Below are 25,912 nucleotides of genomic sequence, written 5' to 3'. Positions count from 1 at the left end.
AGACAGACTTTTTCATCCTCACCTGTATGGTCTGCCATTCTTCCAATGCCATGGTCTCTGCTCCTGACTTGTAATGATTTTATTTGCTCCATAGGACTGTGACAGCGTAACGCCTCCTCTGTGTGTGTCATCAATGAGCCTAAAGCATGGTTTGAAATCTTCCTGTCTTGGCCACTGGTGCAGTCTACTGTACAAATGCATGTACAGTTAGTCTTATTTGCTACAGTCTACATGGTTTCTGGCTCTTTTTTTTTCATATGTGGTTAAAGTGGTTTGAATAGTCCAGAGAGACCTCTTGGCTGTGCCACCTCTACTGTCTGTGATGTTGAAAACAGATACAACGGAGATTTGATGTGTGAGGGATTTGTGAAACATGATGGTTTCAGTTTTTGTTTCTAGTTTAAAGTCCATACGAGTAGGAGAGAATGAAAGAAGTCCCTGCAGCAAAGTTCAGTGACTATAAACCATTGTGGAGCTCATGCTTTTACCCGCAACATTACCTTACTATCATTGTCTGCTTTGAAGTGATTTCCTGTTTGGATTTGCAGGACATTCTGTGATTCTGAGACAGGTGGGCCTGGGAAATATTTTTCAGCCTTCCTGAGGTGCAGAGTGGGCCTCAAGGTCATAGCATTTGGAGATAATTTTAGAGGATAAAATGCAGAATAGCATAGCATCTACATACATGCGGGCTGTACTCAAGAATCCTCCCAAAGAAATTTGATAAAGCTCTTTTTCTGAATCTGCAGAAACCATTTAGCACGTTGGTTGTTTTGTAACTACTGTAATTGTTCTGCACTTGCTTTTAAAACACACTCTAATTCTTTGTCCTGGTAGCAGGCAGAGTCTATTAGTCAGCTTAAACTCATATTAAACAAACTGGACCTCTAATAAAAAAATGTTTAGAGATTTGAAATTCATGCAGCATTCAACACCTTTTTGTCCAGTGCTAGTCCAGGTGGAGGCTGTAATTCTGATTGTCCACAGGTGGCAGCATTGCTCTTCCAGCTCTGCTGCAGCACCCTGTGGTACCTGTGCCCGAGGCTGAGATCTCTCTGCCAAGCAGAGAAGGGCTCCTGCAGAGCACTAGGATTGTCCTGATACCTTCGACCTTGTTCCACAATCTAAAAAAAACGATTCCCCATGAGGGAAGTGGTGGACCAGATTCTGCTATTGCTGCTCCTCTGCTGTACTACGAGATCAATCCAGAATCCTAGGTCCGCTTTTTATTGAGTGGCAAAACATTTTATGCAGCAGACTATATTGTTATTGGAGGGGGAAGGAGAGGTGTCCCTCCTGCATTTTTGGTTTTAGGGGTTGCGCAGGCTCGGGTCACTGCATTGGTCAGCAATTTCTTATTTGGGAGGATTTTTTTTACAGCCATGGCAGCTATGAGGTTTTGGGGTTTGGGGTTTTTTTCCCTCTACAGCCAGCAGATCAAAACATCTTCAGGACAATGGAGAAAGGAGACTTTCCAAATACGTACTTAAAGGTACCTCATTTTTTGTCTCTGCAGGAATTCATGTTAGCTGTGTTTGCAAGATTTCTTAGAGTTTGTCTGGTTGTACCTCATTAGGTCTCCTCTGGTGTAAGGAAACTTGGACGGTAAAATGGCTGCAGGTGAATTTCTAATGTGCAGATTATGTCTTGACAAATGCTTCTGGCCCAGGCAGGTAATGGCATTTGAAGAAAGCCAGTCAGCTCTATCTTACATTTTTAAAGCCTTTGCTGATGGCTTAATAAGCTTATTCTGGTCAGATGCTGAGGGCTGAGCTTTCAAAAAAGTGTAGGCAAGCTGTGCTTCATGGGTAGCACACTCGTGGGGAAAAAATGCAGTATGCAGTGTCTGCACACTCTATGAAATGTACTTCAGTCAATTGCTTTTAACACATCTTGAATCACTGTTGGAAAATCTTAATACTTTTATAGTGTTTTTAGGAGCTTGGACTATATTATCCCCATTTCATGGGTGAGTAGACTGACTCACTGCTGCTTAATCAAGGTCATGCTCTTTGGAGGAGAGTATGTAAGAGTTCTCCTTTCCAGTCTGGTACCTTAATAACTAGGCCTTTCCCCTCACATATTGGTTTGTCCTTTAGGTCACTGGTAGATTACTTTTATTTACATCACCTTTGGTTGCTTTATACTTGGAGTTTTGCGCCTGTTGAATTACATATTTAAGGAAAGAAATGCTGCTCCAGCTTTTTTAAGCTATTTTTCATTTTAAGGTGGAGCTAAATATCTAGCCAAGTTAAAATCTATAGCTCCCAGAACTGCTAAAAATTCGTAAGTTTTAATAAAACTCAGCATGGCTGGCTTATTGCAGCTGTATGTCTAAAGGAAACAGGCTGAGCACTGAATAGAATAATGCCCATGCTTTGCTGTGAAATAAGGTTTTTACTCTTCTGTGTAACTCAGAGTAAGACGGAAATGAACATGTTTGTCAAGTTTTCTTTTACACGTTCTTCAATGATAACTCTTAATACTGTCAGTGCTTACCCTTTATAGTTGCCTTCCTGTATAGTTAGATCACAGGAAAGCCCATGTTCTAATCCAAATTTTTCAGTGGCCACATGGATTTATCTGAATGAGAAATACTTGAAGGATGTAGTTCAGCATTCCTTTGGGGCCAGCTGAGAGAGTGCGACTTGCTTCAACATTCAGGTCTCACTGATCTGCAGGCACAGTGAGTTTACGGACCAGGTCTATTCCCCTGCAAGAAAACCTATGCTTAGGCATCTGTCTCAGACTTCATGCATACACTGTCTTGGGAGAGAAGTTCAGGCACTGGAGTTCACAACCTCTGCAACATGAAGACCCAAATGTTTTTTAAAAACAGAACATAACCAAACAAAACTGTAACCCCTGACTGTCCTCTGCCGACTTCTCATCAGACTGCCAAGGCCAGAGTGGTTTGAAGAATTAAAAATCTGTGGCACCATTGTGCTGCTTTCTCATGAAAACAACAAGGAGGATAATCTGGTCATTAATCAGATGGCTCTGTCAATAATAAATCGAGATGAACGTGCTGGCTGAGATGTGTCACATAGTTTGTCAAGGAACAAGGAAAGCAGTGAGAACCTCGCTAAAACACAGGATCTGACGTGCTGCTCTAAGAGCTTGAAAGTGATGAGAGCTCTGCAACAGAAGAGGTTGGGGTCTGCTTCCTACAGTCTAACTCTTGGTTGGCACCTTTCAGATGTCATGTCCTAGGTGTTGAGGGATATTAGTTGTTTAATGTAAATATGTAGGTTCCAATTAGAATAAATTACTGAGGAATATAATAGTGTGTGATTTGTGCTGTTTGCTTAGCTTTACTTAGCATGAGTAGCTAGATTTGCTGAAGCCTTTAGGCTGCAATAGAGGTATTTTTCTCAGTCATTTTCCCAGTAGTTTTCCTAGCAGCTAATACAGTGCTGTGTTTAGTCTTCTAGTAGGGGAAAATATTTTGATATCACACTAATGTCTCAGTAGTGTTTTTCCAAGTCTGGGACTCTTCAGTTCCCCATGTTCCATCAGGAAGGGCAGGTTTACAAGGAGTGTAAACCAGAAGATAAGGAGGCTCCAACCTTCAGGGAAAACTGCAAGTCAACAAGATAAGAACCTGCCTGCCTGGACACAGAAGAAGAATCCAATTAGATGATAGAATACCCCAGACCAAAAATCACCATTGGACTAAAGGACGCGTGGACAGCGTGTGAGGGGCGGGTGTATGGAACCCAAGGGTATAATTGCCCCGGGATTTCTTTGTTCTGGGTCCCTCTCTTTGGAAGCACCCAGCCCGGGCTGATCCTGCACCTTTCAATTAAATAACTATTCTATAGAATCCGACACCTGAGATTCTGCTGCGGGAAACCTAGGGTCGAGCCTGAAGTAGGAGGAAGTGTGCCCAAGAGTAAGTGTGTGTGTGTGTGCGCGCGCGCGACGCTATGAATGGTGTGTGAATGCTCCAGCAGCAGCTACTCCTTTAACGCTAGGCTAGACTAATACTGGGCAGCTCTGCTGTTCTGGCAGTGATTTTAGGTGCTAATTGAGATGGGAGATCCTGGCATCTGCGCTTTGTTTTAGTGCTAGATCAGTGACCAGTTTGTTAACTGGGAAATGCTGAATAGCCCAGCAATTTTAGCAAAGGCTAGCGTTTTCTTTTCTCCTCTTCTTTTGGGGTAGAATGGAAAGTTCTTTTAGACAGTGGTTTGATTTGTGTGGGAAGCAGTCGCTTGTCACTGATTAAGCACAAAAATTAAAAACAATGCATGTTTTTATAGGTGTCCCAGTAAGCCAAAAAAGAAGGCTTGCTCCCTGAATCGGCTGACTTACTGGTGGTGGTAAAGGAATAAACTGAATGCCTGTTCTTTATAAGGGGCAAATTCAAGCAATTTGCATCTCAGGCTGTGTTTGTAAATAAGGCTGTGAAACATCATCACACCGTGGGAAATAAGCAACTTCTCAGACTTTGACCTAACGGAAAGAGGGCCTAATAAACTGTCTTCCCAGTCTTGTTAGCCATTCTCCCAAGGGTTGATGAAATGACTTCAGATAGATTATAAATTACTTTCTGTATGGCATAAGGCCACTGTATGCCACAGTTGAGTCATATTTTAACCTGTGGGGGGTAGCTTGACTACTGTATAAGCCTTAGCTCTGGTCAGTATAAATAAAGGAGAGGTTGGGAATAACATGCTAGAGATTTGTGTGCTTTTTTTGTGTGTTCTAGAGCTCAATAAAAGCTTAAGAGTATACTTGGTGCTGTGCCATACCATTCTTCATCTGGTCTTTCTTCTTCCTTAAATTAGTTCTTAAGTAGAAGTTAATTAGTCACCCAGAAACACAAAGCTTCCTCCCCAGTGATGTGCTGTAGGCTTTCTATAAAGTTCCTTTCTACATGAATCCCCTGCAGCATCCTTGCTTCTTCAAACCTTTGCAGTTGAAGTTTCCAGGAAAAGGTGGAACAACATTTGCGCATGCATGGGGAGATGAGGATTAAGGGGAAAGATCAAGAAGGGAATTGGAGAATGGACTTCAGAAGCTGAAATCCTGTCTTTATGCCAAAAGACTTTTTTTTTTTTTCCCCACTAGCTTACAAGGCAGGAATCACATTCTGTTCTATGAGCAACAGCAGGTCAGTGTGGCACACAGAGCTTCCCTGCCTCTGCCCTCCTTTCAGTAGTGATAGCCTGAATTCTAAAATCCATATCCTAAATTATCTAGTTTACAAGGTTATTGGATCCTAGGATTTTAACTTGTTCAAATGCAAGAGAAAGGATAAGCTGGGGGAGCTGAACCTAAACTATTCCAGATTTTGTAGTGCTTCTCTCAGTATCCCTGCATAAGATGTAGATACACAGAAATTCAGGTGTCCTGGAGAAAAAAAAAAAAATCTCTTATATGTAGGGAATTTTAGCATTTTTATATAGTGCTGCTTCATCCAGAGATGCTCAGCACTTTCACAAAGACGATGGTGTGATTCTTAATGACTGAAGAGCCTGGGATTTGGAGAAGGGATGTGACTTGCCCCGGTGTGAGAACTTGGCATGTGCCTGCTGAGATTACAAGTCCTATGTGTTTGTCTACTGGCCTACTCCTTGTCTTCTGCAGAACTATGTCCTGGGGAAACATTAAACAGGAAATCGGTCTGTTCCCACTGTGTGTGTATAGGAATCTTCAGTTTTGAACAATGTTCATGGCCAGAAACAGCCAAGTCCTAAATTCCTCTGTCCCTTTCTGCAGCCTCTGATCAGTAGATACATGTGAGATACACCTATTGACAGAACAGTACTGGGCCGAAGGGAGCAGCACCAAGGTGTTTCTGCTTTCTATGAGTCAGGAAGGGTTGAATGCATGTACATACATGAGAGTGATGCACATTCCCATTGAGAGTTAGCTCACCTCCAGATGGTGAAGAAACGCATCTAAGTAATTTAGGGGCCCTGAATGTCTCCTGAGGATTGAGACATAAAAAGAAGAATATCAATCTCTCTAGCAAGCTAACTCACAGGAGAAAAATTTGGTTGTTTTCTAGAGATCTGTATGCTTTTTTTTTTTGCGTGGGAGAGAATGTGTGTTGCATTGTGACTTGTGTAAAAAGCATCTTATGGAGGAAAAGTTAAAGAGAAGAAATGTTTTCAGCATTTACTTCAGCAAGGCTTTGTACTTTCTAGGGAAAACTGAATTTGATGTAGATTCTTTCTCTTACACTCAAAATGTGACTATCCTAGTCACCACTCTCCCGCTAACAGTTTTGGGGGAAAAAATTAAATTCTGCAAGGCCCTGTGTATGTATGGGGAAGGGACAGGGAATAGTTTGAGTCCCAGGAAGGCAGTGCAGTAGAAATGTCTATCCTGCAATGGGAATAGTGGAAAAAGACTATTCAATTTTCTTCTGCCAAACAAGAGCTTTAACAGTAAAATTGATCCAAATTGTCAAGCTATGGTGGTGCATATAGAAATGTTGCATTTGGAACTTGTGTAGCTTTGAACAGTTTGGCTGAAATAGTAGCATAAAGCACCTTGGGGACAGGGGTGACATTGATGGAGAGGACCACCATCAAATGGTGCCAATCCAGGTGTGAATGTCAGAAACTGGCTCCTGTGACAGCAGGGCTGCTCACAGTACTACACAGACATTTGTAAAATGTCAGTGACCAAACACAGTCTGTGCGCCATTTTTTGTCCTTGATGTGAAACAGCTGTCCAAAGAGACCATGGTGTTCCAGCGGGCACTGCTTCCCCTTTACTGGGGTGACAGCCCACTTGGACAGGAAAGGACATTTGAGTGCTGGGAGCGTTGAACTCTGCACGTGATACCTGTCTGTAAAAGATGCAGACAGCTGCATTATTCTGTGTCCTTGTGGTAATAAATCAGTCCAGGGTCCTTGATCAGTTCAGGGACCAGCTAGAGGAGGAGTCATTTACAATAACGAAGCTGACGTGGGTGGGCATAGAAGTAAAGGTGTAAAGATGAAGTAAAGGTGTAAAGATGAAGGCAGTGCCTGGTGGAACTCTAATGGTCTTGTAATGCATTTCCAGAGCCTGTTCCTGGCTGCAGTTTTACAGGTGGCAGCTGAATCAGAGATGGAAATGAAATAGTTTCATTATCAAGTCCTTACGCTTCAATTTGCTATAAATTGTTCTGGTCACTGCCAAGTGAGTGACAGTAAAGAGAGTCCCCTGGCTTGTTGCCTAGCCCATGAATATAATTTCAATCAGTGCTCACTGTAGACATCCTGGATGGACAGAATGGCATGTATATGTGGTTGCAAGGCAGGACTGAATGAGCTGGAAGAGTTGCATATGGGGAATCAAGACTGGAAATAAAATAGGGCTGAGGGGATCTGGCAGAGCTTTGTATAGTCCTAGACCTGGAGGAGCTGTCTAGGACTTGCTGGGATGTGTCAGGCATCCTTCTGATCATGGAGGAACTGGCTAGCACAATCTGCTGTGCTCAGTCCCTGTCCCTGATGCCCTCTTAGCTCACTGCATCATCTAATGTTAGTCCCTGTGCTTTGTCCTGGAGCAGGGCTCTGTGACTGATGCTGCAACTTATCTTATTGCCTCACCAATTGGGATTCTGTGCTTGCTAGAGTTCAAGGCTGGGCTATAAAAATCTGTTTCAGTCTGAAATCTGCCATAAAACTAGTTACACACTAATGGATGTATTTACCAGGCTGCAGGGGGACTTGAGCTCATCCATCGATAAAGAAGAAAGTTGGTTTCTGACAGATTGTTTTGTTTTGTTTTATTTTCAGTATAACCTTAAAAAGTCTCCATCTTTTTCTCATGCAGGCTGTTAGCACACTTATTAGAAATACTTTTTACCTAATGTAGTGCACACCTTTGTGGTCTGCAGTGAACTGGAAACAACCCAGCAAAATGTCATCCATGAGACAGCGCTGTGGTGTGAGAGGATTGAGACAAGATCCCTGGCTGCTCAAAAGTTGTAGTTAACAACTTGCAAAATCCTCTGTGTACAGTAAGCCTTACCCATATTAAGAAACCAGTGGGTTTGATTTATCTCCCCGAACAACGAGGGTTGAATTTTCTTTTTGCAATTGCTCCTTGTGCTGCCACAATCACTTCAGGTACCTGGAATGTGACATCGTTTTGTCTGATTGTCCATGATCCTTATTCCTCTTGTGGCATCAGTCTTTGTCTAGTGTCTCATTCAGAAATGAGTAGTTCCTTGAGGATGCTTTCTTTTCCAGAGACACATTCCTTCTCCTTATTCATTGGTAGAGTCCTTGCATGAAACAGTCAGTGATTGTTGATAGTAGTAATACTCCCAAGAAGACACAGGATATAATCTGGACTATGAACTTCATGAGTGTCCATGAAGTGATCCTTACACACGATTGCTGATTTGGGATCCTAATTTTTTTTGTTTAGGACTAGATTTAAGCCCATCAATGCTTCCTGTTTATCCTGCTGAGATGGGTATAGTGTGTTTGACTTGCCCTCTGTGTTTTGTTCTGCATTTGTGAAGATGTTTTACAAGAGCTAGCTCGGTTCCACTATATTTACAAGCTCCTCTGTGCTACAGCCAAACACTTTGCGGTCCTTGAGAGACTATTTTGTGATTTAATATGGATTCTCTATAAAGAATAGAACACCTCCCCATCCCCCATGCTTTTCTGCTAATGCTATTGCCTTTCAGTGCCATAACCTTGAAAAAGCTGACAACAGAGCAGCAATACTACCTAGACAACTTATCTTCTGAGCACTTCATGGTGGGCTGCCAGATCTGTGCTGGAGAGGTATTTATCTGGCTCTGTTTATACAGGAGCAGGCTTTTGCATACAAGCTAACCAGCCAGCACCCTTTAGAGAATGGACTTTATCATCCTTTGTGTTTGGGGATGTTGTGAGCTGTTGCTTTGCAGCAGCTGGGAGAAAGGCATATCCCACTTTCTGTTCCAGTGAGAAACACAAGACAGAAGCTGATCTATCAGACTCTGACTTCCCTGTATCTGCAACGTCCTTATTTTTTCCTTCCTGTGATGGTTTCCAAATTGTTACCTGCCTCCTGCAGGCAATGCCAGGGCCTGCACTGGATCATGTGATAAAAGACTAATTGGGCACCTTCTGTCCCAGCAGAGTAAACTGAGATCTAGTGATCACTATCTAGTGATAATTCCATCTCTGAGCCTGTCTTGAGTACTTTCTGGATCCAGATGAGCCAAAGAGAGCTGATGGCTTTAAAGACTACACTTATTTACAGGCCCTCTAGGGCGAGGCAGAGAGCTTGTGGGACTAACTGTGCACTTCAAATGTCTAGGAGGAGACTTTCCTCTTTCCTCCCCGCTATTTCATGTTTGATTGATTTATGGAACTCACCACTGTATGACAGGACTGAGAGCTATACACAAGAACAAAACTGAAGATGGGGTTGCAGATGCAGATAAAAGACAGCTGCTTCATTATATCAATATTAGCAAGCATCTGAATAAGCACTTGCCTCACGAGGTTTAAAGTGATTGTTGGGTCAGGAAGAGGTTTGCCTCCACAGTTTAACAAAACAAAAGCATTCATCATTCATCATTACCAACCCGTAATAGCCAGAGTCAACATCTCTTTCTGCAGTGGATGAGAGGAATGATTTTGGTCTCTGAATGCTCTTTTGACTGCACATACCAGAAGAACAGATGTCCTCACTAAGGGGGATTCAGAACTATTTATTGCCTACAGCCATCTACCTGTTTCTGTTTAGAGAAAAAGTGTGGCACTCTGGGTTCCCCGTTTCTTGGGTGAGCTACAGATAGATGAATGGGTAGATTTACACAGTATATAATCCAGTGGTGTGGTATGATGTGGAACAAGCAAGAGAAAACTTGAGAGGTTGAGGATATAAATAAGGGAATGAAAGTATATGATGTGATCCAAAAGAGTCTCCATTTTATACAAAGGTCAAGTGAGGATTGTGTGGACTGAAAGCACATTGATTTCCTAATAGAGGGCTTGCATTAGCCAGACTGCTATTTAAGTATCTACCTTACCTGTAGATTTCTGCATGCGCCAGACTTCCACTCCTGGTCCAAGAGATGGTGATGAATGAGATCAGGGAAGCTCAAGAGTGCAAAATTCCAGTGTGCCATTGGGATTGTTTCCTTCTACTTGTTTGGTCTGACAGCGGGACAGACGTGGGAACCACAGGAGCAGAGGAGCTGTGAAACACTGAGATCATTCCCTTCAGCACCACTGCTTGTGATTCCTCTCCATTTTCAGCCTTACAGAATCTGTTTGAGAGCTGAAAAGAGTTTTATGCTGTATTTACTGCTTTTTCATTTTGGCCTTACTCATTTTTCCCAGGTTTTCACTTTCTTCTTTTAACTTGTTGAGTCAGATAACGCATGTCTTTCCCCCTTGCTGAGGGACCGAAGGGCAGCATTCCCACTGTAGTCAGCGGAGACAAGTGGCAAAATCAGAAGCACTTCAGGGAGAGTAATGGGGAGAATTTGGGTTGAATTGTGGAGGTCCCTTGCAAGCACTATACAGCTTCTATTAATTTCAAATGGAGCACCTCCAGGAAGCAAGCACCCTATGAATTGGTTTTTTCTTTAATTTTTTAGAAAGTGACACAGAGGTGTGCATTTATTTTGTTTTCAGGATGGAAAATATTAGCACAACAGGCAATGTACAATGGGCTGTTCCTTAACCTGGCCACTTGTTCTCTGTAGGATAGTGGCATACAGTGGGAAGTTTCCCACCACAGGAATTAGGAACATATATAGTTTGGTTTTGTCTGGGTTTTGAGCGCAGAGGTCACTATGGCCATTGGGTTTTATTAGTTTAATATATGTTGAAGTCTACAAATAAGTGCTGGGACCCAGGTGGAACAGATGAGATGTGACTAAGTTCTTGGATGATTGATAATGAGCAGGGACTGGAAAATCAATTGTGTTAATTCCTGGCTTGTCACTGGGACGGAGAATTAATGAGAAAATCCATCTAACTTAATGGTATTTACACATTATACAGACTGTGATAAAATTATCTTCAGGCGTTGCTCGGCATCACAATTATGGGATTATTGTAGATCCAGAGGCAGGAACAGAAATCCACAAGTGTAAAAAACTCCCTTCAGAAAAAGCAAACAAGTGATGACATGCACCAGCTAGGAGGGCTGAAGAGAAAACAGGCATCATTTTTTGCTTCTCGTACTGTACGCTTTGGAACTTATTGCATGGCCTGTGACATTGGTGTGTGATGATTCATATTGTGTGTGGTGCTGTGCTTGTGATAAATACCATGCCCAGTGCGATGCCTTCCCTCTAGGGAAGCACTTTATAGAGAACAGGAAGGCTGGTCATCTTGCAGTGCAGAGGATTCTAGGTAGCTGTTTAAAACATTTGAAGGACTTGAGGCCCCATCTTCCTCTGAGTTAGGGAGTGGTCTGCAGTTATGCTCACTGAGCATGAAGATTTTGTGCCAGAGCAGCAGCAGTATTATGACACTAAGGGTGAACCAAGGTGCTAGCTTTCCTACACTGACCTGCCAAAAAAGTCAGGCAGGAAAGCAGCAGATGGCCATTGGACTCCTGCAGAAATTTGTGAAGCTGTCAGTAACTCCTCTGCAGAACAGAGCGCACATGTACCTGCTTGAATAAGTGGGGAATGCTGGTCTTGATCATGACTGACAGAAAAGCGAATTCATCTCCCCTGTCCGCCAGGAGTTAATCCAACTGAGACAGCATCAGGTATAATTGATGGTGTATTACTGAATAAGTCATCCATAAACCTTGTGTACTCAGAACACCTGCATCCCTCTTGCTTTTCTTGTCAACCTCCTTCTCCTTGCTGTTGTGCTTCATATGCCCTCCCATCCTCCAATCTACATTTAAGTATGCTGAGTGCTTAAAATCCCAGCAGCTCCCAGGGCTGTCAAAAGGGCAGTAAAGGGAGATGCTATATAGAGTGACACTAAATTTGTTTGGTGTTTTCTCTAAAGATTTGGTGCAGGTTCTTTTCTTTCCATCTCAGTGCGTCAAGGTCTTAGTTGTGTTGGAAAGTTTTGGAAGAGAATGATAAAAAGTTCCCCCTTCTGACAGGCAGACAACTACAGGGATGAGAGTCAGAGGCCAGACCTCAGTTCCCCTAGCGCTGAACTGTGCTGGTTCCTGAGCTGCGTGGATAGCCTCTATATAGCTGCCTCTGTAGCCTAGAGGTCCCAATTTTTTGGAGGTCAATTTTTTTTTAGAATTCCTACAGGGCAAGTCATGGTTATCCTCCAGGTTGAGTTATCCTCAGGTTTTCTGCAAGGGTCCTTAAACTTTCAGTGCCTGCCTTTGTGTTAGCCAGATCCTATTGCTAGCAAGAGATGTAAGGAGCATCTTTGTGCTACAGTCTGCTTTGCAAGAATGGGACTCAGATTTTTCACAATTTCCAGGCTGCTCTAATGAAGATTCCTAGGTTGTACTCTCTATTTGCAAGCTTTGAAATTACAGCTGGGTTGGATGCACTATGAGGCTTGTCGGATAGTGGTTGTTTCAGAGATCACATGCTAGAGGTATCCAATATGCTGGTGGGCATTGAGCAGAGGCAGGCTTTCCAAAGCTTTACTGTGCATCATCTGCTATGAAAGAAGAACATAACATCCAGAATAAAACAATGTTGGGCATACCTTTTTGAGATACAAAGGGGTGATCTTTGTCAAGATTCAGATTTAACTAAATTTTTTCACAGGTGCTCAGTAAATTCCTAGACTCAGGCAGAGACAACCTATGCTATGGCTATGTTTAAATGCTGGAAAGAAAGTACCATGGTGCCATGAAGAAAAGCAGCTGAGAACTCTCAAATTTGATATCTGTCTCATGCATAGGTGTATTTCCCTCTCTGTAATTTGCCTAACTGGAAGGAATCGATAACACTGTAAAAACAGTATTTCTAGAGTGTGACCATGTTATATCTGGCAAGAGATGTGAAATTCAGTTCTTCCAGCTCTTAAAACATCCAGGACAATCTCTCTTAAATGCCAGTATAAATGCACTTGTATTACCTGAGTTGACTAGTTCTGATTCTCTCCAGTGGAGAATGGCTTGCCTGCAGCCTCTCAGCTTTACTACACATCTCCACTTAGCCAGCAGGGAAATTCAGGAGCAGTGTGCTGAAGCAGCCTGCTTGAGGCCACAGGGTGGATTGGTGGTGTCCAGAAAGTGAAACTATTTGCTAGTCCTTTACTTTTTTTGTTTGTTGTTCGTTTCGTGGAGGAGGGAAGATGGGCTTAGATGTAAGGAGAGCAATAAAGGATCATTCTTTGCCAAAATGTGCTGAGAAATCTCTGAGGCCGAAGGAGTTTGCCACTATACTGTTCCTATTCCTTGGAACTCCTCACAAAGGAAGTAGCTGTCCAGAGTTGCTTTGGACATATGTCCAAGGTGATTGGGACTTAAGGAAGGCATGTTGTTTCCTCTTCTGAATGTAATTGAATTCAACCCTGACAAAGCCAAATGAGGTGGCCACTGTGGCTGCCAACTGTAATTAAGAACAGAATGCTCTCTGAGTAAAAAGAAAGTGAAATCCCAAGCGTTCTTAATTCTCATGATTTCTGACAAGTTTGTGGAAAGCTGGCTCCTTAATCCCCAGGCTATGTTCTGCTTGGAGTTGCCCTGCTTTCATGAACTCCTGCTATGCCTGTGTCACACTAACATTGGACAGAAAGATCAATGAGCAGTTTGTGCTGTGTCTACATGCTCTGACATACAGGTGTGCTGTCTCACAGTGCACAAATACACGTTTGGATGGCCCCAAACTGGATCACTTGGGTGCAGAGAAGAGGAATTATGAGACTGTGGGGTCAATCCATAATGATACATGGTCTGCTTGGCTGATGCTCTGAATGTTGCTACCACCAGTAAAAATGACACCAATATGTCTATGCCCACTGCAGTGATCTGTCTTGGGAAGAGAGGCAAAATGTTACTGAGGGAGAAAAAGGCTTGCTTCATACTGAGTTTTATGTTTAAGAGGTAAATTATAGAAGCAGCTAGTGCTTAAGGCATTAGTGTGCAGCTTGCAGGCTCATGTTAAATTCTTTGCTCAGTAACAGGTTTTGTGTCTGATAGTGGATCAGATGCTTCCCTTTCCAGGTCTCAGTTCCTCATCTGTAAAATAGATATAATCATTCCCATCTTGCAAGAGCATTGTTATGACATATCTGTTAAGACTCTGAGGTACATAGATACTGTTGTGATGAAAGCTTCGTCAGTAATTAAGATGGAAGTTTAGATGTTTTTCTAAGTGTTCTCCCCAGGCCTGGTTCTGGGGAAGGGCTTGCTGACAAGAGACTGAATCAGGACTTCCTTTCCTTTGTTCTGCTCTTGTCTACAGGGGAATTTTACTTTCTTCTGTTGTGGGCTTAATCACTGGAAACTCTGCAGTGCATGATAAGACTGTGAAGAAAACAAAGATTAAAAAGCCAAAGGATTAAAATCTAAAGGGCTCATCCACTGTGTGCTCTGGAGAATCTGCTCAAACTGAAGCCTCTTGGAGAAGCACATATCTCTATATTAGTTCTGACAAGGAGAATGTCTCTGTGTTTCTATTATCAAGGCTGAGCAGCTGTGTTCCTGGACCTTGGACAGCACTTAGGCACTGGTTTCTTCAGACCGTAGCCTGGAGGGGACCTTGAAGCTGTGACATGGAGAGCTGGAAGCTTAACACTGGAAAATCTAGGTCCTAGGTAATAGAGTGTATTTGATGGGGTTAACTTTGTTTTCTTTCCTGGGTAAACCATGACAAGTTTCTCTGATTTGTTGTTTGGTTTCTTTTGAAAATATCTTAAACACTGTGGACTGATCAAGACCAAGTCTTGTGGCTGAATGCAGGCAGCTACATCCTTCTTATGCCAGCTCATCTTTGGGAAGTGAGGACTTAGACCAAGCACTACATCTCAGCTCTGAGAGTCTGCAGAAGAGGGGAACCTGTGGTCTGTCAAGGCTGGAGTTCATGGCATATCCACAGTCATTCAGAGATTTCCTTGAAATTAATTACATGAATTGCTTGGGAATTGAGAATGAGTGGTGGCAGGGGGAAAGGAGGCCATGGAAATAGGTCCGGGAAGAGAACCGTCAACAAAATACAAATCTCAGCATTTGTTTTGCTTCACAAGACTTATACTTGGATGGGTCCTTAAAGCCTTTGAAGACTTCTGTTTGGCAGAGTTGAATGCTGGCAGTGTATCAGTATGTCCTTTGCAGTGATAATAGTCCTGAATTTACTTTCAGGATAAGCTACCTTTGCTTAATTCTTTAAGGGCTAGAGCACTTGTAGAGACTCATTATCTGGTTTCAGAGGTTCCTCTCATCTAACTCCACTCCTGTCTTAACAAGGGATTAATGTGTTATCTGCCTAGCTTTTAAGTTATGATGGGAGAGTGGAAAATGATGGATTTGATGGAGTAGCAAAACTTGATGTTCATCTTAGGGAAGCAGATATTAAAATACTTCAACAAAAAAGAATCGCTGTATGCTTCAAAAGCCTGAAATGGCTGAGGGGCTGATGCGATGTAACAATAGGAGTAAGGGGAAGGTTTATTAACAATATCCCAGGAACTGAGAGTAGCTGAATAAGTCATAAATCTTTCATGAATTTTACAAAAATGAGGGATGAAATCCTAAACACTGTAGAAATAGATAGATATATAGAGAGACATACAGATATATTTCTTTTGCCTGAGAATGTCTTGGTAAATTATTATCTTTTGAAATTAAGAAACTATCTGGTTTGGGGTTTTGGGTTTGTTGTTTGTTTTTTTTTTTTTCCAGACTGAGAATCTGTTGAACACTTTGTCTCGGACTATTGTGATCTCCCTCAATAGAGAGAATGGGGAGGGAGCACATTTTAAATATTAAACAACAGATTTGAGACTGAAATTGTTACTCCAAAGCAGGAATGGGATAAAGCAGCTAAACGAGATTGCACTCCAATTTATTGTGGAACCTCTGCAATTTCAGCTTACAATAAATAATCTGATTTGTGCTCTTTATTCCCTGCTGATGGCCCAGTAATATGTCTCCAGGAAACCGTATTTGCCAGTCTCCCAAAGAGAGAGAGACCGGGGAGAGCAGCTGGAGGATGCGTAGTGTGCATTTCTCTGTATCTGCATTCTTATATTCCAGTTGTCATTGTAAAGGGATCTGAGCCAGATCTCACTGAAGTCTATGGTCAGAGCTGGGTCCTTCTGATGGACTGGGACCTGGCCAACAGCCGTAGGCAGCTGCACTGTGCCCGAGAATCTCGAAACATGGCACAGCCTATTTCATGTTGCATGACCTATACTCTGCGGTGCTAACAGTGGATTAGGCAGTAGGCAAAGCCCACTCTCCCCCCAAAATCCACCCAGAACGTTCAAAGAGAGAGGAGAGGCAACTGAGCAGTACAGGATAACTCAATGGAAACTGCAGGGTGAGAGTTTAGTGAAGAAGGGCCATTGAGGAAAGGAGGCAACTTGGAGATTTGCAGGCTTACAAGAAAATTCGGTCTTATTCCAAGTAGCTATATTTCATCTCCTGCTGGGAATCTAATCCTTCTTGATCTTTAGAGCTTTGCCTGTGATTCCAAAAGTGTGTCAGCCTCAATGCCAGCTCGTTAGTAGTGTGTGGGGGCAAGAGGTCAAAAATCAGAATGAAATATGATATGGCAGCAAATGCTTTCTGAGCAGGCAATGAGAGAGAAATACGCTAGGGACTTCCTTGGCCTTGTGTCCAGAGATGCTGTGCCTGGAACTGGGAAGATCTGAGGATCCATATAAAGGATTCTCATTGCCTTCCCTAGTCTCCATACCATTTTTGTGTCTGTTCCTTCCATAAATAGCACTTCTAGACCCATCCATCTTCACTGTTTCAAAAATACAGTGAAGTTTAGTGGTCGGTATGGGTATTTGAAAGCCTAAGTAGTGTAAGATCTTATGCCCATTTCTTCTGTAGGCAATGTTTTCTTCTCTGCTTGGAGACTCAGGCTCTCCAGTTGCTCTATAGAGTGCTATGAGCAGACTGCACTGTGAGAGCTCTAGCGGCTAAGAAAGCACTTAGCATCTTTCTACTGTGAAACTTTTTTGGCACATCTGGTTAGAAGAATGAAGATACTTTGCAGTATACTTGATGGAACCGCTAGGAAGTGAGAACTCACAGCTGAAGAAACTTGTCTTTCAGTGAGACAACTGTGGCTTTCTCTGCTTCTGTGCAGGCACGCAGCTAGGTGCTGTATTGACCCTGCAAAGAAACGGGATGGCACCCACAACAGTTTGAGAGCTTCCACCAAATCCTAGTCTCACTGGAATTGTCCTCTCACCCATGATGCTGGGCTTTGCACATCGGTCTTACATGCAGTTATGAAGGCAGCTAGATATGCAGGGGGAAAAAAAAAAAAGCTTTATTCTTCTCCGACATCTTTTTATTGGCCTCTGTTGTTCAATTTTAACAAGTGCTGATGGAGAGCCTTGTGCTGGCAGCATAGGAAGCCCAAGGGCTCTGCTGGTTACAAGCAACACTTTTTCCCTCTGGCTATGCAGTCAGTTTGGTTCAACCAAATACACAAGTGCTATTCTGCAACACCAGGAGTCCAGCCTGTTCAGTGTGTGGCTACTGAAAAGGCACTGCCAAAAAGGATTAGCCACTGTAGCAGGAAATTGGGATGGAGATCTGTCTCCTTACAGAGAATTGACAGGACCTGTCTGATGAACCTACTGGGCTCTTTCATCCCATTTTCCTCTAGCTTTCTACCTAGCTCCCCAGCAGACTGCACTGCCCGTGCTGCACAGCAACTCTTAGATGTTGATACGCTGTAGTTACTGTAGTTTTGAGAGAAATTCCAACAGAAAAAAAGGCTTTTTACCCCCCCCCCGCCCCCTGTGCTGTTCAATCCCAGATCCCTTGTGTCCAGCACAAAAACCTTGCATGCAGTGTCAAGATTGGCTGGAGATAAGGCTTCAGTTACATCACTAGATGGAGCTCACAACATAAGAAATACTTGACTTAGAAGAGCCAAATGCTGTGTTATTGACTAAGCCGGCTGTTTTAGAAGTTAGTGTGGGAAGGGTGGCAAACTAACATGTGGGAGAAAGACGTAATGTGAAGAGAATGGAGCATGTGTTAAAGGAAGGGGGGTACTAGAGAATGAGGGATGAGGAAGCATGAAGTTGAGAGCTGTTGCTTTGGGGTGAAGATTTAAGCTGTAATTCAGTGAGACGCATTGGTCTTTGAGGATCTGCTGTATCCCATATTTGTGGATAGTTTGGGCACCTGTCCTAAGAGCATGTTGCGGAAGTATGACTGGTAAGGACAATTACTACAGGATGATGGCTTCTTATCAAACACAGGTATATGTGGGCACATCGTCCCTACAGGCACATGCGCGTCACAGAATAAAAGGACAAACAGTCACCTGTTTGCATCAGTTTGTTTCAGCCTTTCTCACACCCCAGGCAGGTTGTCTCACTGACATCACTGGGAGGAACATACTTGCTGTATGAAGGAGGTGTCCAGATTGCTACCTTTGTGTTAGCTTTCTGTAACATTCATACCATCCAATCATACTAGGCAGGAGGAAAGGAAATTTTAAATTCCATTTCTGTCAGCATTAACATCAGAATCAATCACAGAACTCATCATTTATCGAGTCATGGAGCAAAAATAATTCCAAATGACAATCGTAACCAAGCAACCTAGCTTGACTAGTGAGCGGTATAGAAAATGAAATTAGTGAAACATTTTGGTAACTGATTTCAAGTAACAAATCTATTAGGTAAAAAATCTCCCTCTCTCCAGAGACATTTTGCAAAAGGAGGAAGAGAAACTTGTTGAGGAAGTTATTTGTTGTGATTTACCTGGCTAGTAAGCTCTTTGGGGGCAGGGATCATCAGGATTCTTTTTTCCTGTGGTTAAATTGGACCTAGCTCTTGTGGCCTATGCATAACTAAATTCAAACTAAGGATGAATTTGTTCTCTTCTGCTATCTCTCAGCATCCCTGGGGTTTTAAAGCCAGCATGGGAGAGATGGTATCTCTTGCTGCCCTCATATCTCTTTGAAGTTGGAGTCCTCCTTAAGCCTTAGGCATTAACATACTCCTCCACAGCCAGCCAGTGACAGCAGCAGCATGTAGTGATTGTAGTATCATTCTTTAGTTTCTTAATAGCACAGTATAATGACTAGCTCTGTTACCATATCACTGACACAGAGCATTACTAATTATGATGATTAATGGATTTAATTTACTTAGAAAGAATAATGTGCAATAATTCCATTGTCAAAGCTGAAAATCTGGAGTTCCAGCTTCAGATCCTGTCAGCACTGTTGTTACAAACCCTTTTGTGTTGGAGAAGAGTCATTGAGAGATGTTATTTCCTGCATGTTTTAGAATACAAGATACCTTGGGAATTTTCCTATCCACTGATAAGGCTGCTTTGCCACCGAAAAGGCTGTTAGCAGAAATTCTGCCTTACTTTTTCTTTCCTGTGCTCAAAATTTTCTTTAATGATGCTTTTATGAACAATAAGAAATATTTATTACCTGTTGTGTAGAGGTAAAGGAGTCTGCTGTTTTTTCTGTAGTGGTAGATGAGAGAGAGCTGTTGGTGGTGAAGAATATGAATGCTATTACTCCATTTGAGGCTGCTGGCCGGACAGGCCCTGTAGTGCTGTGTTCTGTAGTTCCCAGGCTAACTGGTTCTGCATGTTGCAGGTCTGCCTGTCTCCTAAGCTCGAAGGACCAGTCTTGGAAGGGATTGCTTACATCAGGGTAGTTTCATGCTATTCCTGTTGATGTGCAGTTTGAAAAAATCATGATGATTTTTCATAGTGTCAAAGCCTCCAAAGATGAATGAGGCCCCAGTTGAGCTGATTCAAATGTGGTATAGTCCCTGCATACCCCATATCTCTCCAGAACAGCCTGGCTGCTTTTCTGATTTCTTCCCGCTACCCAGGTTTGTCTGGCTGTGACTTCTGTGCACCAGACAGTTAAAGTTTCTTAAATCAGCAAGATCACTTCTGCTCACTGTAAGCAAGGCAGAAGAGGTCAGATACAATGCGCCATTGTCTGTGATTCAGGAATCTTTATGGCTTTAATTGTTGATTTAATTATCTCTTCCTGTAAGCAAGAAACATTCCCCAGAGGTAAAAGAATAAAAAAATCCACATTTCCTCTCCCAGCTGTCATTCTGAGATCTAGCGACTCTGTGCTTGCAGCTGCTATAAATAAACTGTGCTTAAGCCCTAGTGACTATTATGATTCTAGTGAGTCACCCAATTGACACAGCTTTAATCTGTGTATCTCTGCCTCTTCCCATTACTTATCCTGTATTTTGTTGTGATCTATGCTCATGTCAGTACTTTGCATCAGGGTCTCTGTCTGGCAAAGAAATAGCTAACATGCCCATAGCACTGTCCCAATGCTGCAGAAGCATTAACAAATTAATTGCTCTGTGATTGAGGGGAAAATGAGGCAGGGAAAGGTCACCTTAGGCTTCCCAACTGGTTACTGACAGACAGGAATAGCAGGACGTAGGTATACCCGCTTAGCCATTGAATGCTGCTTTCTAACTTAAATCTCGTCTAATCTGTGCTGCATGTGGCATAGGTGTTCGACCTTTCTTCCAAAATCTCCTCTTAAGCTGCTGGCTGGAGCAGTTGCCCTTTAATATTGATGCACATGAAGGTCACAGTTGCTTGCTTATGATCCTTGATAGGAAGATGATATTTTTCAGGTACACTAGAGGAAGGAAATCTGAGTGATTTACAATATTTAGCAAGGAGTTGTCAGAAATCTGTGATTTTTCCAGCCAAACGCAACTCTCATTGAAGCCTGCACTTAGATTTCTCTGGCTCCAGCGAGAGTTGTATGAAGGTGTTACACTGCCAGCCACTGATGTGGTGAGTTGCTTAATGCATTTAAATAGGATATGTTGCTCCCTGCTTCCTTGCCCCTGTCAGTGGACCAGTATCAGAGGCTTATTGAGGTGGAGGCTGTGTATCAGTAATGAGTGTCCCATCTACTCTGCATGGCACTGGAGAGTCAATGCTTTTGGAGAAAAGCCCTTTTACTAAGAAAGGATATTGCTCCAGTTACGAATATCCTAAGAATCGTGACTTGGGCAGCCTGCCTTGTCCTTGCTGAGCCATTCAGAGCCAGCATCTTGTGCTGCTGGGGCACCCCAGGAAGAGTTCTCCTCTGCAGAGCCTTTGCTGTGTGCCCTCTTCTGTACCAGCCTGCATTGCATGCTGCTGGACTTACATACTTAATGAACTGACGGCTTGCCAGAAAGCTTGTTGAATTCTTCAGCTACCTCTTCAGCTGCTTGCTCAAACCATAAAAAGGGAGTCTGAAACCACCCACAGGCCATTGCATCAGGGAACTCTCTAGCAGTCTGTCTCTCACCTAATGCACTTTCCCTCTTTTCCTCTACTTTCTGTCCTTGCTTTTGAGTGGGCTTTTTGCTGCCAGGGTGTGCAGTAGAGGACATGGTGCGAGATCCTTACTGAACCTTGTGCTTAGCCCACAGTTTTAGACTGTTTATTCCAACACTGCCCCTTCTCTCCCTCATAACTCCAAGTCAGATAAATCTGAGATAGCCAGCAAAGCCTGCCGCTGACTACTGTTGTCTGCATTCTCTCCAAGAGTTTATCTGTCACAGTGCTCAGATGTAGCCTCCACTCCACTCTTGAGCTGGCAGAGTGTTGGATTTCTGTGCGCTTCAGGAAGTGACTGGTGAGACAGAGGGCAACTCCTGTGTCTCCACTTCTCATTTGCAAAATAGGGCTAGCCTTCTTTCCTCCTTGTTTTTTCTCCGTTTTTAGATAAAGTCTCTGAGGTGTTGATACAGAACAAACACACAGTGCAGAGGGGCCCTAATTTCACTTGAAATCTCTAAGAATGCTGTAATATCCAAGGGAATATTTTGTGGCAGAAAAGAGGATGATGTTGAACTGTACGTGATTCCTTACTGGCTCAGCTCTTATTCAAGTATACATTAAATCTGTCTCCCCTCAAATGAAGCAGAATCTTCGGTACCCATTCCCTCTTGCTCCACTGAAACAGTTAATAGATAATGTTCTTGTTTGTAGTCCTGCCAGGAGTTTTTAATTACCTGTATGGTTTTATTACATAATGGCAGTGTTTGCTCCGTTAGGCTATTGGCATCTTTGCAGGAAGCAAACAAACCTACTGGCATCCATCAAGTTGAGTAATTACAGAGAGTTTGTTTACTTTTTTCAGTTTTCCTGATCAATACTGGCAACTAGCTCTGCAGCTTGGGCTCCGAGCCTGGCTGCTCACACAGCGTTTATCCCGCTCCCTTTGCAGTCGCCTAGTTGGGAGATGATGAGGGCTTGACAGTCCTGAACTAACAGGAAAGGGACAGACAAATGCTATAGCATCATACCCAAGAGCCTAGGCACAGGCAATGCCCAGATTATGCCCTGATCTCTTCCTGTAGTGTTTTACAGCTAGTGGGATCTAGACTTTTGTAAAGATTGTGTGGCCTGACCCTCATCAAGTGGAATGTGTTAGTGCGATGTCATCACTATTTGAGCAGTGAGATGTGGTACACCCCTGTGCAATGATTTCCTGAAGAGAAAGGAAGGTGCAGTGAGCTCTGAGAGGAGGTGGGGAGACTGAGCAAGGATGGCTAAGGAGCAGGATAATTCATATAAATGACAGTGCTTTAACCCTCCTCTCCAAGGCATGATGAGTCTGAGTGCCCTGATGTCTGTGGACGTAACTACGAACGGGGCAGCCATAGGAGAGGAAAAGCCACATATTTCCCACTCAGTGCCTGTCGCCTTTCCTCCCCACAATGAGAGACTTTGGGAAGTGGAACAGGGCGTTATGTGCTGGCATGCTGTTGATCTGAAAACTGCTGTGTCTTGGAAAGTCAGAGCAAAGGTTCATAATTGAATCCAGCAGGCACAGGAACCCAGCTTGGGGGCTGATTGGTATTCAGCTCTGGTGCAAAGTGCTTAAGAAAAAACTTATTAATTTCCCCTTCCACAAAGAGCAGGAGTGCGACAGTAATCACAGTATCAAGTCATAATAATAAAAAAAACTCCATTGAAAATAGCTGTTAAGACTCTGGAGGGTTCAGCAGGGGAAGATTGTATTAAGATAAAGTAGATTATAACACCGGCGGACATTAAAGGTTGTCATTGTATGGTAAATCACATCAGGAAGTCACAAAAGCTGCTCTTTACACAGTCAGGGATAGAATACTCTGATATAGCACCTGATTTATCTTCTGCCCCCGTTACGCCATCCCTGCCAAACATGTAGGTAGAAACAGAAGAGGAGGAAAGGCGAGACTTGCCAGCTAGACTGGATTTCTGAGCTGTGGTTTTGGGGAAGATGGGTGGGACTGGGGTGGGGCCAGACACATTTCTCCCTTCCCCTTCTGCGGGGTGCTGGGGCTCTGCATTCTTACTGCAATGCAGAGGCATGGATTGAAGCTTTCCCCCAGACCCTTCTCTCCTGTGGAATAGCAGCAGTGATCGGAGTGGGATACACATGGTTCTAGTGCCGTCCGTCCCACGGGGAGCATCCTGTGCTCCCCTTGACAATGGAGGCTGCCAGCTGGGCTCCCCCACTATTCAGACTGTCTCATTGCCACCACAGAGGCAGCAGCCCAGCAGCAGTCCCCAGTCCCCAATATGTGCATATCCAGCCTGGAACATATCCCCAACCCAATCCCCAGCATCCCAAAATGGTCCCAAGCACACCTACCTATCAGCTGCCCAAACCCTTTTGAAACCTGCCATCTCCATTCTCTGCCCAAACTAAATTGTCAAAATCTCTTTACTCCTTGCTTAACAGTAACAATCCAGGAACAATGCAAGAACATATTTAAACCTGCCACGCATTTCCTGGTGGGACTTCACACATTACATAGCTTGAGCAAAGCCCTTTCACTGTTGGAAGTGTGTGTGTTGGTAAGTGGGCAAGACAAGGGCTACCAGCTTACCAGCTCCCTCTTCTCTGGCCAATTCTGTGTGTGCATCTTCCCAGGAGTCTGACCCAATTCTGTCTCAGATATGGATTAAACTAATGCCTAAAATCACCCTCCTTCCCATTTTGCAGCCGAGTGCTTTCAAACTCCTGCCTGTCATAGTCCTGTGTCCTTGACAGATACACAGTTGAAAGTCACTTTGTATTTTGCCCCAGATCTAACGGCAGTGTTTTACCAGATAGTCATACCAGCAAGGAGTGTGAAAAAACCTGAATGGACAGGGCTCTGCAAAGGTCTTTGTCCCCCCGCCCCACAGTTTTCGTTAGTACAGATACTACTGACGCCGGCAAAAGACTCTTTGCTAGTGCAGCTTGTGTTGCTTTTGCAGGTGGTTTAACTGTAGCAGCCCTGAATTCCTTCCAGTGGTCAGAGCAAGCATTGGACCCTCCAGGAGCCTCGGCAAAGGTTGGAGCACTGTCGTCTTCCTTGCACACCGAAGGTGACCTGCTCTGTCACCTCAGAAGTGTGCTGGAGACACAGGGTGTTGCCCTGTTAAACTCCACGAGAGCAAGCTCTGTTAGAGTCTCCAGACTGGTCCACAGGTGAAACCCAGATGACAGACAGCTTTTTTTGGGTGCAGTTATATTCAAGACTTTCCCCAAAACACCATTTTTTTAACTTGCTTTTTCAGATCAAGCAAATACTGTTTTCACAGTTCTCCCTCCAAACATTGTGGAAAGCTCTATGGAAGCAGTATCTCTCCACCTTTTCCCGAGGAAATGTTATAGTGCCATTTGGGCCATTGAGAAGAAAATGGACACAGAGATCTTGCTAAATTTGCACAAATGTCTCTTGCACAAATGTGCTTCTACAACTAAACTTTATGCTTTTTTCCTGTCTTTGATACCCTGATCTCCCTAGTTCTGGGTAAAGAGTCAGTATGCTGATTTCATTACTGCTTCTGAGTTTTATGATCTTGAGAAGTGAGGAGAAGGCATATTAAGTATAATAGGCTTTTGCTGAAATGAATGTTAGCTTGCATAGATTAACTTAGTAAGTTGTTTCACCAGCTAATATGCACATTTAGGAACAATTTTAGAGCGTGAAAACATTTAAAAGGAATGCTAATTTCAAGCTGAGGGAAGTAAGTTTGTGTAGAAAATAAGAAAGCCAGGACTGGCTAGGCAAGAACCAACTGAGTTAATTCTGATTCTTCTGATTCAGCTGCATTGCTATGTTTGTTAATGTATTTCAGATCTTTTGCCCATCAGGCTCCTTTATGAGCTCTCATGTGATGGAGGGAGAAGAGAAATAAGTCACTGCATTCCTAAAGGATATCAAAGGGAAAACATGTGAATAATAAAATTAAAGCTGTGGCAACCGCCAAAGAGCTGGAATGAGAATGGAATAGCAGGCTGCATATTGCAAACAAGCACTATGATTAAACTGCAAGATTTCAGCGAACTTGCTAATGCATGTGACGTGGTTTAGCCAGAACCAGGACAGCATGGTTTTCCAAAGAGCAGCCTGGATTCACCCCAGTGCTGAGCTCTGTTGAAAATATGAAGCCTGTTGTGGGCACTATCTCTTAGCATGTTCTGCCAAAATCATATTGCCCCTCCTGTTAGAAGCAGAAGAATGTTAGGGGAAAACTCTTAGTTTGATACTTCTTTTCCCAAATATTTAAGCAGGTGCATTTTGCTGGTACAGAGTTTTTTGGAAGTAATTTGAAGTTGCATGCACAAGCACTCAGAGGGGTCAACATGAACATTTACACACTTCTGTGCTCTTCAATTGAAACTGTTCTATCTGACTTACCTGGCCAACAGCAAAGGAATAGCTGCTCAAGCCAGTGAATTTTATCAAAATTTTATGTCCAGTGCAGATAAACTCAGTGAACAGCTCTGAATAATGACTACATTTCTGGAAATTCTGTTTTCTGTCATTGTAGAATTACAACTTGTGTATATTTATCCTTACACAACTCTGTGAAA

General features: G+C 43.2%; 1 protein-coding gene across 3 annotated transcripts in view; it reads left to right on the top strand.

The window, feature by feature from the left end:
• LOC129195168 (protein dispatched homolog 3) overlaps positions 1–25,912 on the top strand; it is a 148,072-nt gene that overhangs the window by 6,121 nt on the left and 116,039 nt on the right. The window lies entirely within an intron of this gene.

Source organism: Grus americana, chromosome 21 (genome assembly GCF_028858705.1).
Source record: "Grus americana isolate bGruAme1 chromosome 21, bGruAme1.mat, whole genome shotgun sequence".
Classification (NCBI taxonomy): Eukaryota; Metazoa; Chordata; class Aves; order Gruiformes; family Gruidae; genus Grus; species Grus americana.
Note: the sequence above shows the minus strand (reverse complement) of the source record. Positions and strands in the feature narration are given on the sequence as shown.